The sequence below is a fragment of the Alligator sinensis genome, unplaced genomic scaffold (assembly GCF_000455745.1).
Source record: "Alligator sinensis unplaced genomic scaffold, ASM45574v1 scaffold3_1, whole genome shotgun sequence".
Classification (NCBI taxonomy): domain Eukaryota; kingdom Metazoa; phylum Chordata; order Crocodylia; family Alligatoridae; genus Alligator; species Alligator sinensis.
Genome location: NW_005842465.1, coordinates 523,367 through 541,630, shown reverse-complemented (window position 1 = coordinate 541,630; position 18,264 = coordinate 523,367). Strand labels below are relative to the sequence as shown.

General features: G+C 49.0%; 1 long non-coding RNA gene across 2 annotated transcripts in view; it reads right to left on the bottom strand.

Moving 5' to 3' along the window:
• Positions 1-18,264, bottom strand: part of LOC102370906 — a 49,187-nt gene that overhangs the window by 7,381 nt on the left and 23,542 nt on the right. Inside the window, exon 1 of one of the 2 annotated variants that reach the window (XR_324669.3) lies at positions 7,183-7,324. The exons of the other annotated variant lie outside the window; for it this stretch is intronic. This is a non-coding gene — a long non-coding RNA (uncharacterized LOC102370906). Of the gene's footprint in view, positions 1-7,182; positions 7,325-18,264 lie in introns of those variants that run through there. 2 annotated transcript variants of the gene reach the window in all.

The following is an 18,264-nucleotide window of genomic DNA, read 5'->3' as shown; positions in this document are numbered from 1 at the left end:
ATGCAGAAGAGGGGCTGTGAGAGCTCTTTAGGGCTGTGTGTGTGTGTCTGTGTGTGTGTACAGCACCTAATACAGAAATAGGGCCCCATCCCTGCTTGGGCCTCCCATGGACCACTTTGCACCTCTACTTACTGGGTTAATCTCTGCCTCTGCCCATGCCCCTGCCAGCCAAACAATCAGCAGAAGCTCAGCAAATCCAAAAGGAGAAAGGGAAGAGCTCTGCTTCTTGGGTCCAGTCCTCCAAGATGCTGAGCTCCTTTGTCACTAATAGCAGACAGGACTTTGCAAGATGAAGCCCTGACTGAGCCAGTGACTCCAAGAGCCTGAGAGAGGAGAGTGACAGCAAGGGACAGAGTGATGGCTGGGAGACGCAGACAGACAGCTGGAGGTGACACTGTGGCAGGCAGGAGAGACAGCGAGCAGTGGAAAGTAACCAGGGAGCCAGGGCAGGGACTGTGCAGCAGGCACCTCTTGCCTTTGATAGCACAGAACAACATCCTTTTAAATCAGGGACACAAAATGCCCACAGGTTTGAGACCCTTATGATGGAAAGGGTTGGAGGTGAGACTGACCAATGCATACAGACAGGCAGACACACACCCTGCCCTGCTGGAAGCAGAGCTGTCCAATCAATGTGCTTTGGCCCAAAACGTCCTTTCACTAATGTGCCAAAAGTCGCCCTTTGGCACTTGATAGAAAGTCGAACAGAAGCAGGCTTCTCATTTGCTGGGAGTGCTGACAGGGTGCCGGGCACTGTCCCTGCTCCCCACACCGACATTGGAAATAGTAACATCAGCTTGGCCGCACGTCATTGCTAATCCTCCCCACGGCAAGTGCTCACACTGATCAGGGCTGATGGAAAATCGACTGAGCGATTTTGGGGGTGGAGGGGAGGATCAATACGATGGCACCCAATATCAAAAGCAAAAGCAATAGCAGTAACACTGCTGATCTCAAGAGCACGTCACCACAAAACCAGCAGTCTGCTGGTTGCTGTCCTTTTCCTGCCCAAGACCAGGAGGGCACTGATCATTTCCTTTCCCACTGTGTTTGCAGAGGATGGCTGTGGGGCAATGTCAGTGTAACTTCCTGCAGCTCAGGGTATGCCAAAGGGGGATGGCAAAGCAGAGCTGGCCTGCACATTGGCTATTGGAAACACTGTAAGGAACCAGCCTTTGTCCAGATGCCAAACTCAGGCAAAAATGGCTGCTCACAGGAATGTCTCAGTGCCACTCAGAGCATCCAGAGGTGCCCATGTACAACAGCAAAGACATCCTGGATACTGCCAGCACTTTCCTTCTGAGGATCCCAGAGCCCCCCAAACTCAGCAGCCTGAATGAAAAGCTCTTGTACCATTCTAAGGAATAAAGGGTGAATGCAGCAAGACCCCAACCCTAGGGCAGGCTGAGACATAGCAGCAGACCACAAGGTACAAAATGACTGTCAGTCTCACAGCCTTGGATCCATCAGGTATTCACTGCTGGGAAGCTGACTGATCCAGCATTGATCACTGGACCTCAAGAATGAATGATAGCTTATGACCACTCCTCCAGCAGCTGCTTCTTCCCAGGAGACAGGCCCTTTGAAGGTCACAGACAGCTGGGCATAAATTAGAGCAGTCCTGACGCTGCTCTGAATTGTCTTCAGGACTAAACTTTTCCTCACTCAGCTCCTCCCTTTCCTCCTGACCGGGTCCATCCCTGAGCAAGGACCCTCTCCTAGGAATGCACTGGCTCTAGGAGGGTAATGGGAACAAAACACCATGTGTACTAACATCAGCCCCTGAAGTTATCAATACTGCCTTCTTTATGTGGGGCAAGGAGAAGGAAGGGGGCTGCTCTGTGTGAGAAGCACCCTGGAGCTGCCAAGGGCCCTTCTTTGTTCCCTTTACAAACCGTTTCAGCTGAAGGAGATAAGCAGACAGGTGGCTTATTTGGATCACACCCAGGAGTCACAAAGGAACTGGAGAGGGACCTTCCCCAGACTGCCAACCCCAAAGGGACTTCATGAGGTCCCTTTTAGCCCTGCTTCCCTATGATCCTAGGGCTTTAAAAGCAGAACAGTGGAGTAAGATCAGGAGACTGACAAAATAATAAATGCAAGGTCCTTTCTCTTTGCCCCCACCTTCAGAGACATTAGGTCCATTCCCAAGTTCCTTCTGCCTACCAGGAAGGTTAGGAACTAGATTTCTTTCTCCAACTAAAAACTGAACTTCTCACATAGTCCTATGATCCCAGAAGCTGGGGCCTTAAGAAATAAATGGAATAGCAAGATACTCGCAGTAGAATCACAAGAGCTGGCAGCATCACTTTCGTCTGCCCGCACAGGCCTTTGGGATGCTCTACAGCACCGTAACCTAACTGGGTTTTAGTACTCCCGCCTTTGCTTTACTTGCAGGGCCCTTGTGGCATCTCCCTCAATAAAGCCATATGTCTCCAGGGGAAGGAGTCCTTCTCTTGCATTCTCATCCTCCATGGCCCTGAGTGACAACTGCTCTGACACATCATATGCATGAGTGCAATGGGAACAAAGATAATACTCTGCCAGCCCTGCTCCAGCCACCTCTGTGCCTCTTTCTTTTCCTCCAGCCAAACAGTACTCACTGGCAATCAGCCCCTGGGGAAAGGGAGCTGGAGCCAGTCCCACTATCTCCTTTGCAGTGTTGGGAGCGGAAGCTCACTTTATGAGGATACAGGGCTTTGTTAGTGCCATGCTGGTAATTACCCAGGTGTAGCATGAAGTAAAATGTGTCCTATTAGAGCAGAACAGATGGTTAAACAGATGAAGGTGGAAAGCTCATTAATTTCCCATCCGTATCCCTGCTGCTCCAGCTGCTGCTGGCACCACAATTCGCAGTGAGATGAATGCCTGACATACTAAGGTTTGATCAGTCATTGCCAGCCAGGGTGAGCAGTCCTGCCTACCTACACTCACACGTGCAGTCATGCCCTAGCACACTGCTGCTTAATCTTAGGCTGCGGGGTTATTTGCAGGGCCTGTGCAGAGCGCACAGTCTAGCTGGGCTGCCCAGAAGCTTGAGGTCATTGCCACTGATTTAAAATAGGGCATTGCATCCTTGTTCCTGCCTCCTCCCAGAGCCAGGCTTACTGCTCTGCTGGGAATAGGGAACTGGACGAGCAGTTTGTGTCGAGTATTGGCAATGGCAGCAGGACTCAGGGAAAGCTGATGGTTGTTGTGGAAGCTGACAGTTTAACCAGATTCAAAAAGGACATATTGGAGGAAAGGGGCATCAGTAGCTATTGAGCCTTGAAGTTAGGGGTACAGCCTCTGAATCAGAACTTCTTAGACCTTAAATGCCAGAGGCTGAAAGTGAGAGAGGAAAAGTGGAAAAAACTCTGGCTATACTCTATTCAATCTCCATTTCAGCATTCACTCTCTGCCGCTGTGCAACACAGGATACTGGGCAAGACGGACCTATGGACTGCTGTTATGATATTTGAGGGCAAAGCTAATAAAGGTGTTAATTAATAGCTCTAGGTTTTAGTAGAAATCTATTTCCTGTGTCCAGTCTGTAGGTTGTAAGCTAATGTTACTCTAGCCTCCCTTCAGAAGACTTGGGGGACTTTTGCGAGGCTCTGTGGGAAGGGCAGGGGGGTTGAGGTTTTGGCTTGTACTGCCCCCAGCTCCACCATACATAGGAGCTCTTCTAACCAGTGTGCGCTGGCGGTTGGCAGTCACCCTGCTGTGAATGAGGAGTGGGGTGGAGAAGCAGGAGAAGCTGGGGTTTGGCTCACCCAAAGGCCTGGATCAGGCAGGGCTGCACGTTGGTGTTCAGCACCCACTCCAAACTGCTCATCGACTATACAGTGTTGCATGGTCCAGGATAATCTCCCTGAGCAGCCCTTGGTGAATCAATCCTGCTGGATGTGATGGACTGAGCCTCTTGGCTTAGCTCCTGAGCAGAGCAGAGCAAAGCCAGGCCTTGCCTGCAGTGCCTATGAAAGGGCAGGTTCTAAGGTTGGTGGACACAAGCGGACCCTGGGTGCTCCCTGGCTCTCACCACATAAGATTTTCCCAAGTCCTAGCCCAGACAGACACAGAATGAACTGCTGATTACAAGGCACCATATTGCCTGCATGGAGCCTCATTAAGACAGGTCCTTGCTCCCTACTTCTTGTGCAAAATAACTTCATTGTAACTGAAGAGTGACTCCATAGGAAGCTGCAGAGGGAGCAATACAGGCAGCTCTTCCTCTGAGACACCTGAGCAGGCATCCACTCATGGCACTGCCCACAGTAGGTAAGTCAAAGTGCTGACAAGGCTAGGCCTGGGGCTAAGGCAAGGTAGCAGGCTACAAAAGCATGTGGCTGAGGTCTTGGCTCTGCTCCTGATACTTTGTGGGCCTTTACGTGAGTCACAGTAAGAATAACCTCCCCTTTTTCTACCTGATCTCTTTAAGTTGTGAGACCTCTGGCACAAGGCTGTCCACTATACTGCATCTGCAGTGCCCACACAATGGACCCCTGACCTCAGCCAAGCACTCTAAGTGCTGCTACACTCGCATGAACCATCTGGTGATGGGAGCCAGCACTAGTGCCACCTCAGACACATGGTTGCTTTAAATCTAGGGCTTTGGGAAACTTTTTTTCAATCTTCCCAAGATGTCTTCTCTGCAATTGAGGTCAATGTGGGTCACACTACACCAGGATGTACATGATAGCAAACCTACCTGGGCTTTTAACATGAAAAAAAAAGGACAGGGCAGGTACAAACCCCAGGCTCCAACCCCCAAAACATGGATGGGTCTTTCAACCCAGGTCCATTTCCCTCCTGAGGGTAGGGAACCAGTCCCTCCTGCGTGTCCTCCTTTCTCCACAGCTGCCCAGTCACTCACTCCTGAGCCTCTTCCCCACAGGATCACCCTTGTGCAGCAAACATTCCCAGTTTCCTTTCTGTAGGTAGCTGCCCTTTTACATTCAGCCATGCAAGCAGCTGCTGCCCTGTGGTGACCATATTTCGGCACACCGGTGTCTGGCTGCATCTCCCTCCTTCCCAGCTGGCAGCATGTGCTCCCTTATTACTGAGGAGGTGACACAAGCTCAGACATTCCCTTTAACAGATCCCTTTTTTTCAAGGGTAATTACCATCCAGGATAACAGCAAGCCACCCAGGTATCTCACAGCCTTTGGAGGTTTGTTTGTAGGAAAAATAATTCCTTGGAAGTTGCTCTTGCTTTATGTTAGCAAGTAAAATAAGCTCCGTGTAGTAGCTCAGAACCCATATTCTGCCAGAGCCGAATTTCTGTGGCCCGGCACTCTGCGGTGTCCTTTCTCCAGTGCAAAATGCTGCTGTTCTGTTCAGTGCTCATGCCAGTTTCCCTCCAGTCCTGCTCCACTGACTCCAGACACTCCTGATTTCTTTGGGTGTAAACTAAAGACCAAAGTGTGCCCCATTTGGATTCTAAATTTGGCAAAGTGATGCCATGGGGATTCTGCAGGGACCCACAATGTCTGATGACCATCATGCAGGCCAGGATGACATCCATCAGCCTTTTTTCTCCCTCTCAGGGGCTTGTCTACATAGCATTTAGCAAAATTATTGCTGTAAGATAATTTCCCTCCCTTTCCTTGCAAATCCCGTCGCTTCAATTGCTGGAGCCCAGACTAGAGAAAAGAGTCACTTGCAATCAAACTGAAAGCAAATGGAAACCAGTCACTCTATTGATACCACACAGACATGTAGCAGGTTACCTGGGGGAGATACTTATGGAGCTGAAAAGAGAGTTGGTAACAGCTAAGCCTGTAGCCAAAAGAACTGTATTGCAAGGCCTGGCTGGCACTGGGATTCTCGAAGCAAAATGCAAACAGGGAATTGAGATGTGCAACACACTCACAAGGTAGGCAAGTGAATAACCCCCATCTTACAGCAGGGGGAACTGAGGCACAGGCCAGAGAAGTGACTTGCCCAGGGTTCTCTACAGGCAATCGGTGTCAGAGCCAGGAGGAGCATCTGGAAGCCCTGGCTCACATTTGCTTGCATCTTCACTCAGCTAATTGGGCTAGAAACTTACTGTGCTTGCCCAGAGACTGTCTGGACCCAGCTGCAGGTGCTTAGCTAAATCTACTTAATTTAACCTAAGTAGAATCTAATTAATTAATACACAAGTACAGGCAACAAAAACAGCATTGGTTTTTCCAGACCAAAACTAGCTTGGCAGTGAGGAAGCAGGGTGAGGAACTGCTGGCAGCTTTTCCAAGGGGAGTATGTGCCTTTAAGGCTGAAGTCTTCTCTTCTCCGCCTGAAGATTTTAACTAGTAATGGACAGCCAGACAGAGGGAAGCAGTCAGATCATCTTTTCAGTGACTATTCAAGGGTATAAATCCCTTCCCAGATTGCTACACACACACACAGATGTCTGCATGAGGAGCTGATGCTTTCCATTAGCAATCAAACACTCACCTCAAAATTTGTAGATCTGGGCCCTGGGGAGTTGGACACCTTCCGCACTGTGCAGAGCCACCTGCATGGGAGCGGGGCGTGGAGGCACTGCTCAACAGACTAGAGACTGCTCAAGCCCAATTGCTTGGCTTTTGGTGTGCCCTGATCCATCTCTGGCCACAGACCTATTGGGTGGCTGGGCAAGCAATGCCAGGCAAGGCATGGACATGGGCATGATGCAAAAGTCCTCTTCCTGGCGGTGTGGCAGCTCTCTAGTGGCATGCAGAACCAATACACAGTAGGTGAGGAGCCCAATCCTCTGGGGTCCAGACTGCTCTTCAGTCCCCCTGAGCTCAGCACCCCACAGGACAAGACGGGAAGAGGGAAACTGGAGACTAATCCCATGTTAGGGGAGACTGGGCAGATGGAGGGCTAGTGTTAGCAAAACCTATTCATTCAGTTATGGGTGCAGAGTCCCCTGGCAGGTCCTAGCAGACATCCAAAACACTCCAGGGCAGAGATGCAAGAGGAGGGGCTTTGTGGGATAAACGGTCCCTCCCTGCGGACTCAGCTGAGCACATGCCAGGTTCCCTGAGAAATTTCAGGAAAGCAGCTGTTACCACTTGGGCTGGAAAGAATGACCTGGAGAGGCCTGCGGGAGACGGGAGCAGAAGGAAACAGCAAGTGTGCTCTGGAGCTCAAGGTGACTGAACAGCACCCATGCCCTAGCCAAACGGTCACAAGCCTGGCCAGGGGCCAATCAGACAGAAAGGACACACTCACCAGCGTGGTGCCCGCTGCCCTGGTGCTGCGCTTACTTTGAAGCAGTTAAACCAAAGGTTCCCAGCTCCTTGCATGCTGTGTCTCCCACCTGAGCAGGCAAGAGAAAAGTATCAGGGAGCCCACAGACGAAAAGCAACCTTGTCCTGTGCAGGTGTGCGAGGGGAGGGAGTCAATGATTAACCCAGGGTGTGAGGCACTGGATTGGCACATCAGAGTCACACTGCCTGCCCACACAAGAACCAAACCTGCTCGCAGCCGCTGGCTGGCACAGCAGCTGACCCATGCCCAGCATGTCTTCGAGCAGGAAGGAGAGGATGTGCATTAACCATTGAGATGAATGCTTTCTTGTTTTCCTGAATTTATCAGTGGGCCCTTTGCAGGTGTGGAAACTGTAGGACTCCAGTACATGCAAAAAATAGAGAACCTGGCCCTACATAACTAGCATTAAGGCAGATGAGACCAGAACCAGGGGTCTGGAATTATCTAAAGCAGAGCTGTGCCAGTGAGCACAGCCAAACTGGAGAGGGCACAATGTGTGTGTGTGTGAGTACCTGTGCTTGTGTGCACACAGGCATATTTATTTACAGAAGTGTGTGCTTGGGTGGGGAGTGTATGTATCAGATCACATGCGATGCACATCAGAGACTGCACACAAGTGCAAGTGTGCATGCCTTTCGATGTACATACATACATGTATGCCCACCTGTTCATTTCTGTCCTTGCACGTGGGATGCTGTGCCAGCTTCCCTTATTATATTAGATATTTAATTGTTCTAGTTGCAGGTGCTTGCTCTATCCAGTTTGCATTTGAGTCTATTATGCTTTACCTTGCATTAGGCAACTAACCAGCTGGGGTGAATCATCTTTATTGTGACCAGGATAATAAATCCATTCATACCCCATCTGCAAATGCCAGCTAGGAAAGAGCTACAGCTTCTCCCATGCAACAGTTCTGTATCCTGTGGGCACAGGAATCACCCAAGCAGTCTCCCTGATCTCAAACCACCAGGCTGGACAGGAGCTATGGCATTTGCACAGAGCAGAGTGTAACACACATTGCAAGGCTCCAGAAACTCAATGCGTTTCCATAGCAACCATTTGGGAGCATGGCCTGGCTGCTGCTAGCATTGAATCAGGCCCTTGCACACTTCCTTTTGCACACAGATGGAACCATGCACACAAACATACTGTGCATGGCCATGCCTTTCCGCTTCTTAGCCCTTCCTGTGGGCTGAGGTGGCCAGGTTCAGCTGATGTTACTAATCCATTAGGATCCACGTGGATTCAAAACCCCATCCTTCTGTGTTCTTTGCCTGAATCCTGTACAGAAGCTGTCCTGTCCCCTAGAAAACCAATGGGTAAAAAGCAGGCTGGTACTGAGACTTAATGGACGCCAGCTGAGACTTGAATCTGCTTTGTAAGACTAGGAACCCTGTGGGACACATCTCCAGTGTTTTCCTTGTTGCTGCCAGCTGAAACAGAAGTAGCCAAGGGGAACCCCCCCCCCCCCAAATTGCTGTGTAATGGGTTTTGAGAACCCTGTTCCAAGCAGGTTCCCACCTGGCTTTCACCAGTGCAGGTGGGCTGGTCGGTATGGGCATGATGGGATCAGAAGGCTCTGCAGTAGCTCAATGAAGCAGTGCTTCCCTCTGGAGGCAGCAATCTTGTGCTCCACAATCTAAGCCTTCCTTAATAAATCTAGGTCTCCCATTGCACAGAAAACCCTATGAATGGGATCTAGGTGGCAAGGGTATTGAGTAGTTGCACTTTGCCTGATTCTGCAGACAGCCTGAGTCTTCAGTAGCTGATATGGCAATGGAGATTTATAGACTCTTAGACTCATAGAAAAGTAGGGCTTGAAAGGCAGGATCATTCCTATCCAACCCAACCCTATACAAATCCACCGCCTAATCTCCTAGCAAAACTACAGAGTCAATCTGACACAACACAAAGCATAGCATCCTAACCTGCCACAGGTAAAGCAGGGGGACCACAGTGGCCAATGTCCTGCTGCTGCAGTTTGCTAGCATATGTTCAAGAGATCCAAGGAAGAAGGCCATGCCCTCTGCTACAGAGGAAAGCAAAAGCCTCCCATAGTCCATTCCGATCTGATAGTGGGGTTAAAATCCTCCCTGACCCCGAATACGGCAATTGGTGTGACCCTGAGCAGAGGGGCAAGACCCTCTAGCCAAGAACCTTCCATTTGAAGTCCCATTCCTCTCCATGCGGTGTTCATCCCCTGAAGCCTAATTGTACTAATCTAAATGTTGCCTTGATGATCAAAGTGTATAAGGAAAAAAAAAAAAGCAGATGAACCTTAGAGCAAACTGTACAATCTACTGTGAGTGGTCTCCTGTTTTAGCATGGCACGTGGGCAGAGGAGGACTTGTGAGTGGAGCCTGGGTTGAGAATGGAGCCCTGGGGAGCCAGCAGCAGCTTACATGCTAGAAGCTGCATAGCTGCATTAGTGAGGCGCTTCACACAGGCTAATTAGTCAATGCCGAGGAGTGGCCTGGCCAGGACTGGGGTATTTTGGCAGAGCTCTGGGGGTCTCAGGACTGGAGCCCTGCAGGTGCTGCCAATCTGACCCGAGACACCCTGGCGAAGTTCTGCGGGGCTGATAGCTGGGAAGAGGAGGGGGCTTGGGCTGGATCCAAGCTGCCTTGGCAGAGCAGGGTGGAGGGTTCAAATCATGTGGATGGTCAGAACCGAAGAGCACGGTGAGGACTGTGCATGTGCTGCTGCCTGCAGAGCTGTCTGAGGCGCTGGCTTGCACTTTCCTGGCTTTTGGCCACGTTCCAGTTTCATGAACTATGCCATTTTCTCCATACCTTTCAGGAGGGGCAAGAAGCAAGCAGGACCCGCTCAGCTCCACCAAACTCTCTCTCCTCCCTATTGATCACTGTCTCTTTTGTTGCATGTGGGAATGGCAGGAGCTTTGATAAATGAGCTGAAAGGTTGTCTGGCTTTGCTGTGCTTTGGTGACTGCCTCCAGCTTCGCTGTTGGGGGTTAGTTTGTACTTTCTTGCAGCTAAACACCTCGGTGACTCACAACAGAGGCCCTTATGCTGTTTCTGGGCAGCAAAGCACCTACTTTTCCTTGCCAGCGCAACAAACCAGAGCAAAAGGGGAGGGAGGCAGACTGAAAAAGCAAGAATATATTTTTCCCCTTTCCCAAGATTTTCTATCAACTTCCCAATCCACAGCCCCGGCACTGCCAACTGTGTCAGCTCTGCTCTACCATCCTTTGTCCTAAACTTGGTGGCTCCAATCATGCCGTTGCCACATGAGTTCCCTTCCTCTTCACACTCCCCTTGCACTGATAACAGTGAAGACACAGGAGAGGCGAGATGGAGAACAGGATTCAACACCTGGTGTCTGACTGCTGCTGGCAAACCAAACAGTAGCAGGAGCACAAAGTGATGCATTTCCCTAGGTCCTATATACAATGCAAATGGCTTTTTGTTCCTTTTGAATTACTACCAGATACCTCTCTACAGAATACCACTGCATGTACCACTGACTCTAAGAACAACACGGTCAGGAGTCTTGTATTCCTGGCAGTAACCCATGGCAGTAAAGACAAAGGTAAGGTATTAAATGAAGAACAGTCTAACACCACATAGACCTCAGTGGTGGAGCAGGTGGATGCAGAAGGCAGACTTCTCAACAGCTGCCAAGGCAGATGAAGACTGCAGTGGAGGAGTAACCCCAGTTGTCTTGGATCCCCTTGCCACTGGACACAGGTTTCTCCTCCTCCAAGATCCGTGTGCTTGTCGATGCACAATGTCATCCTCATGTAAAACAAGACACACACAGGCTTCTCCCACTGGTACAACATCTACTACAATAACCAATACTAATACCCATAACTTCTACAAAGTTCTGCAGCGATGGACAACTGGTGATGGGGAAAGATGAAGTAATCGCTGGGAGTCCCTAGTCACAGATCCACGCACAGGCGGCAGTCACGTGATGGTTGCTTCACCCTTGGTATGGGACAGGAGGGTGATTCAGCAGCTGCGATCATGACTTAGCAGTCCTTTTTAGGATCCCCTCTGCTAGCCACACATGGGGAGGGGTCTAGAAAAGGTGACCCAAACATAGGCTGTCCCAGTTTATCTTACCCAACTGGATAGCCGCTTCCTGAGAGATCACTCAAATTGCGGTCAAAACACAAGATTGCCCTTTGCATCCTGGGACGCACAAACCCTACTAGATGACCTGAACACTGACAGACCTAAATGCAGAACAGCTATTGTTGCCCAGAAACTCTTGTGATATAACATAGATATCACTGCTCTCAGCAAGACCAGATGTGCAGACGAAGGGCAATGGAGGGAGTAGGGAGTGGCTATCTGTTCTTCTGGAAAGGGGAACCTACAAATGACAGGCAAATACATGGCACTGGTTTCATCATTAAAAACCAGATTGTCAGTCGAACGACTTAATTCCCTGTTGGCATTAAGTAGTGCCTCAAGACTGTCCGCCTCCAACTGACCAACAATTTGTTTGCTACCATCATGAGCGCATATGCCCCAACACTCAACGCCGAGGATGAACAGAAAGAAGGGTTTTATGCTGACCCTGATGAAATCCTGACTATCATCCTGAAAGAGGACAAAATCATCCTCCTTGGAAACTTCAATGCCAGAGTTGGCTGGGACTTTAACATGTGGAGGGGCACCATTGGGAAGTAAGAAGTGGGTAAGGCCAATTCCAGTGGCATCCTTTTTCTCAGTAAATGTGCAGAGCATTAACACAAGCTTTGCCCTGAGGTCTTCAGAGTTGGCGGGGAAACTATGACCTATAAGCCCCACACACTTTTTCTCAAAATCTGGAACACCGAGGAAATCCCCACTGACCTATGCAGTGCCAGTATTGTTACCATTAAAAAAAAGGGAGATAGTTTCCACAGCCAGACTTATCGCGGTATTGCCCTCCTCTCTACCCCTGGGAAGATCCTTGCTCAAATTCTGCTGAACTGACTGCCCCCTCTTGCCAAGGAAATCCTTTCCAAGTCTCAGTGTGGCTTCAGACCATTAAGAGGCGCCATGGACATGATTTTTGATACCCAGCAAATCCAGGAAAAATGCCAAGAACACCACCAGGAACTGGTAATCTTATTGATTTGGTGATCTTATTGATCTGATGAGCCTTCAAGTCTGTTAACTGTGAGGCTCTATGGAAGATCTTAACAAAGTTTAGCTGCCCAGGGAAATTTATCACTATCCTAAGATTCCTTGATGACCAGATGACTGCCTCCACCCTATGCAGTGGCTCTGCTACAGAGCCCTTTACCATTCAAACTGGCATCAAGCAAGGCTGCATGATTGCATCAATTTTGTTTTCCACCTTTCTTGTGGTCACCAAGTCAGCCAAGGTCAAAGGACACACAGGGACCAGAGGAAACACTTCAAGGACACCCTCAAGGCAAACAAGCCTGGCACTGACACCAAAATTTTGGAAAAAATGGCCTGGGACAGGGCTACATGGGGATGCCTTGTAAGAGAAGGCACATCTTACTTTGAGAAAAATCATCTCATCCTGGAGAAAGAAAAACGAAAGAAATGGAAGGAAAAGAAACAAGACTGAGAAATTTGTGGTCTGACCCTTCCTTTAACTACCACCTGTGGCATTTGCCAGAGAGTCTGCAGCTTTAGGATCAGCCTTCTTAGCCATCAGTAGACTCAACTATAACCTAGGGTTGCCAACTCTGACTGAAGCTATTCCAGGAGATTTTTTTTTTTCCAACATGACAAAATTCATTAATTGTATTGCTTAGCTGGTTCACAATATCAATCTCCCGGATTGCTTTCAATAATCATTGGGAGATAGATGCCAGTTTTAGCAGACTCCCGGTCAATCCAGGGGGTTGCAAACCCTACTATAACCCTTTACTTGACCTATGGGAATGATCATTTTTAACTGTAAGGGATCATGGCTGCTGCTGCCAACTATCAGATAAGTTGAGATGTCTTTATTTCCTCACGCTTGTGAGCTGTATAGAATACAGAAGGCATTTCCTACCAAATTAGGATCATTTCAGCATTAGACAACGTGGAGTCTAAACACTATGAGACCTCGGCCAACAGAAAGCACATTTATGCTTTGGACTGGTCCCTCTAGGCTGGATCCTGCCTCTAGCATAGGCCAGTACACTTAAGGTTGTGGTGGAAGGTGAAAATGCCTTTGGCTATCTAATTTGCCACCCTGTCAAACTCTTGAGTGCTCTTGTCATTCTCACATGGTCTGCTGATGTATGGGGACAACTCCTCAGGGCAGAGCTGGCTGGCAATTTTTTAGCAGAATTGTTCTCCATCAGAATACAGAGTCTGGTGAAAACTGAACTGTTTTGTAGGAGTGCGTCCACTGTGGCAAAAGTTTCAGTGGGAAAAAGTGCGTACAAATCTCTAACATCAAAATGTTGCGTTTCATTAAGGTAAAAAAAAAATCTTTCGCTTTTGACCTATCAGCTCAATTCCTTTTGTCCCAAATATTATATTACATTAACATTGGTTGAAGATGATATGTCTCTGTATTTGTAAATATAGATATTTTGAGGTTTCATACCATACATTGGAGGTAATATTTTCTATTATATGGTAACATTTCAACATTATCAAATCGAAAAGTCAAATAATTTGGCCTTAGCAAAACAATACACGGGGCTGGGTCCACATCAGTCTGTTGTTGTTGGAAATATCGCAGCAAAGGAACTTTCAGAGCTTGGTCTTGTCATTCTGGTTCATAAAGAAGAGACACTCCTAACGCTGGAACGTCCTGGAGAACAAAGATCCCAGTTTCCCCCTAGCTTGGGCACTAGATAATGTGGCGTTACTTCAGAGTTGCAATGAAAGCCAAACCTTGTCATGCCTATTCTCTGTGCTCAAGAAACCCTGAGCTTTCCCAGCTAATGAATGGCAAGAATGCCAGTTCATTAGCTCCTACCAAGTCATTCTCTCCCCTCCCCCATGCTGCCTTGGTGCCCAGTGGGGTATATTATTATTACACAAAAAGCCTGTTCACTCTGTATTTAAAGCTAATAAAGCACAATCCCTGTGGACAGAAGATTTTGCTTTAATCACCACATCAATAACACAGGATGTTGCATCCTTCAGGCCGTGGGTCAAATGCAAGACTTATGTAAGTGGCTCCTCTCATTGCCAGGATGTAGCTGACATTATCATGCTTCTTCCCCCCTTAAAACCTAGAAATAAACGTGTCCCTCCAAGTCCTTGTCACCCTGCCAGACCAAAAACACAAGCTGCTTCCACTGTGGCCTCCCCCAGAGGAGGGCTCCCGGGTACGAGACAACCCACTGAGCAAGAGAGAGCCGTGGAGGGTGAAATTCAGAGAAGACAAGGATATTTTCCTAGAATAGCTGTGACAGGGATAAAGACAGAAGAGCCCAGCGAATAAGGCAGATGGGCCTACGAAAGAAGAATGACCCCATCTTCACAACCATCCCTGTTGCTCCACATCTGTCTCCTCAGCCCTGCAGTAGCTTTCCTGTGACCTGGATGCATGCAGCACACAAAAGAAGTTGCCTGGCTGAACGGGGGAGACCAGCAGCTTGTAGAAAGGGAAAGGGTTGATCTGTAGGCAGGTGCTGGCTCCAGGTGTCCAGGCCGATGTACTCTGAACTGCGAGGGCCTGACTGGGTCAGATTGAAGACCTGGTATATGTATTCAGATGTCAAGCTGGAGGCCGTGCCCAGATTGTCGAGCAAAGGTTAGGAAAGAATGTCCTGCCAGCCAGAGCCATGTAACTGCACAAGTAACTTATGGCTTGACTTGCAAGGTGCTGGGCACGTACAGCTCAGCTGGAAGCTCAGTGGCAGCTGGGGGTGCCCACACACTTGGAAATCAGACCCCCTGGGCTGGGGGTAGATCTGGAGCATATTTCATCCCTTGGGCCCCAGGCTCCATGGAGGAGTGGGGACAACAGCATTAACTTTGCTCACGTTTACCTTGTATGGGTCAGTCCATTCATGTCTGGATGGTGCCGTGGGGCCACAGGAAAGCTAATGAATGTAGGTCCAGATGGGAAAACACTTTGCACAGCAGCATGCACACGCATCTGCAGAGCTCCCCCTAGACCTGCTAAGGCAAGCAATGCCAAGAACAAGTAAACTGGAGCCTGGCTTAAGCTGTCATACCCCAAGGTGGGACCCGAGGCAGCCTGCTTTCCCAGCACAGCTTGTCCATTCCCTGGGGCCCTACAAAGGTTTGCACAAAAAACTGCAGCTCCCAGGAGCCAGCACCTCTCTGCTGCATGCTCTCCAGTGCTAGGGCTAGAGCCCAGCTGTGTGCTCACTGGGGAGGTTCCAGGTTAATCCACTAACACCCCCCCACCCCCAATCCTGGCTTATACACAGGCCTCCAGCCGCAAACAACATCTCTCCAACAATACACTACCTACTTCCAATTCACACCAAGCCATCAGGCCTTGTCAAGACCCAGATTACAGCTGTGCCCCTTAACAACATAGACAATACCATCACTGGACCAAACAACATAGATTATACTATCCAGGTTAATTCACTTGCTCCTCTCCTATGTCATATACAGCACTACCTGCTTACAATGCTCCTCTGCGGTCTACATTGGACAGACTGTGGAAGAATGAATGGACATGGATATGACATCAGTTCCAGAAAGACACAAAAGCCTGTGGCTGAATGCTTTAACCTCCATGGACATCCCATCGCTGACCTTAAACAACAAAACTTCAAAACCCAATTTGAACAAGAAATTGCAGAACAAGAATTCATCCACAAACTGGATTATGTTAAATATGGTCTGAACAGAGATTATGAATTCTTATCCCATTACCTGCACTAGCTTTGATAGCTCCTATGTCCCCGAGTGCTTTAACAGCCTTGTTCATCCCTGCGGACCTATTCAAACCACCTTCACCTCTCAGCGCTGCCTCCGCCTCCCATTCTTTGTATTTAAATGCCCTTCTGTTTAGGACCCCTGGTTTTTACTACTCCAGTCATAGCATCTGACAAAATACGCTGCTGCCTGCAGAAGATTATGCCTCTCTGAATCATCTAGTCTCTATGGACGTTTATACACGTGCTCTGGGAGTTGGGAAGGGGGTGCTTTAATTAGAGCAGCTCCAAGAGCCACTCTAATTAAAGCGCCCAGAGGTCATGTGTGTCAGCATCTGGCACTGAAAAATGGTGGTGGAAACACTAATGAAATCTTGTTGAACAAGCTTTAAAGTGACCCCGCCACCATTTTTTAGTGTAGGAAGGCTGATACATATGATGCTGGAGTCTACTGGAGTGTGGTAATTACCACACTCCAGCAGACTTAATTGAGTCTGCAGCAACATGCTGTAATTAGTGTGTTGGAGCAGCCTCCCTGCACATGTATAGCTACCCTATGGTGCTATCCTGATCACCGGATCCAGGACACACCCTTGTCAGACTCCACTTGAAACTTCTTGCCATTCCAACATTTAATATTATTCTTTGCTTAAACCAATTAAACTAGTGGTCTATTCACCTTGTAGTAGTTTTGTCCAGCCCACATTTCTCCAACTTTTTGCATGGGAAGTTTGTGTGAAATTTTGTCAAAAACCTTAATGAAATCCAAGTACATTATATGCACTGTATTCTCTCCTTCCACCCAATTAGCTACTTTGTCAAAGAAGATCAAATTTGTTGGCACAATTTGATCTTAGCAAATGTAAGCTGGCTGTTTGTGATCAGCCTTTCCTCCTCAAGGTGCTTTTAAATGGACTTCCTTATAATTGGCTCCAGTAACTTCCCAGGTATTAAAGTCAAGCTAACTGGTCTATAATTCCCTGGGTCCTCCTTTTTGCCGCTTTTAGAGGGGCACTATATTGGCCCTTTTCCAGGCCTCAGGCACTTCACTCATGAGCCTGCTTAACATGGCTTAGACTGTATTACCTACTGCTGCTGCCATAGCTATGCCACCTCTCTGAACAACGTAAGTCAAGGAAGTAGAAACCTATTCTGTGGGCAAAGCTAAATCCAGGCTGGAGGTTGTTGGCCTGCCTGTGGTGGCTGGGGTGGGGCCGGGGGTGATCTTTTCACACTCCTAATTGGCACAGCTATACCAGCACCACTTTGTGGGGCAGACCCAGCTTAAAGCATCGCTATACCCGAGTGAGAGGGTTTTGAGTGTGGACAGGAAGGGCTGAGACAGGAACCTAGTAGAAGCCAGAGTCAACTGTACAATGAAGACATATGTCAAGAGACTTGCAGGGATGGTTTTTTCTGACCTGGTCGAGACCATCTGCAGGCCTCAGCTTTAAGTTCCATGTCCCACACGAATGGCCTGGCATGTCAGGGGTGCACGTGGCAGGGAAGCTGAAGCTGTGAGACTAGGTGCTGCAGCATACCAACGAGGAGAAGCAGGTTCAGATTTTGAAGCTATTTGGCTCAAAGGATTTGGAGACAAGCCAGCTTAATGCTGTGTGGAGGGAAAGTTGTGAATTATATGCCAAGGAGCTTTGAATCAGATCTAGCAGACCTTCCCAAGGGAATCCAATGTCTATGCAGGCGGGGGGCCTGCTCCTTTTTACTGATGGGTCTGGCCATGAATGACTGGTGCCTCCCGAGACTGGTGGGGCACCATAGTGGTGAGCGGGGACTGCATGCAGCCATCGGCGTTGGCGAGCGGTAACCACCCGCAGCTGCGGGTGGCGGTGTCGGTGGCAGAGGGGGGTGGCGAGCAGGGACTGCCCACAGATGCCGCAAGCGAGGTGGGGGACAGGTGGTGAGCGGCAACTGCTTGCAGAAGTCGGCAGCAGCTTCGGCGATGGCCAATCCCAGGTGGGGTATGTGCCCCCCCCCCATCCTCCTCTACACGTCGCCTATGGGTCTAACTCAAGGAGAAAGGGAGCCCTTGTTGCTCTTCAGAGCTAAAATAAGGCAGAGAAAGACTTTTGAACATGTCCCCAATCTGACACATATATACACAGAGCGATGAGCTGGGCACCTTATTCCTTTTCGATGCTGTGAACTCTCCCAAGCTTTCTACTTAGAAATGCCAGGAAAGAACTTCAACTTGGCAGTGAAATGATCAAAACCATTTCTGCTTT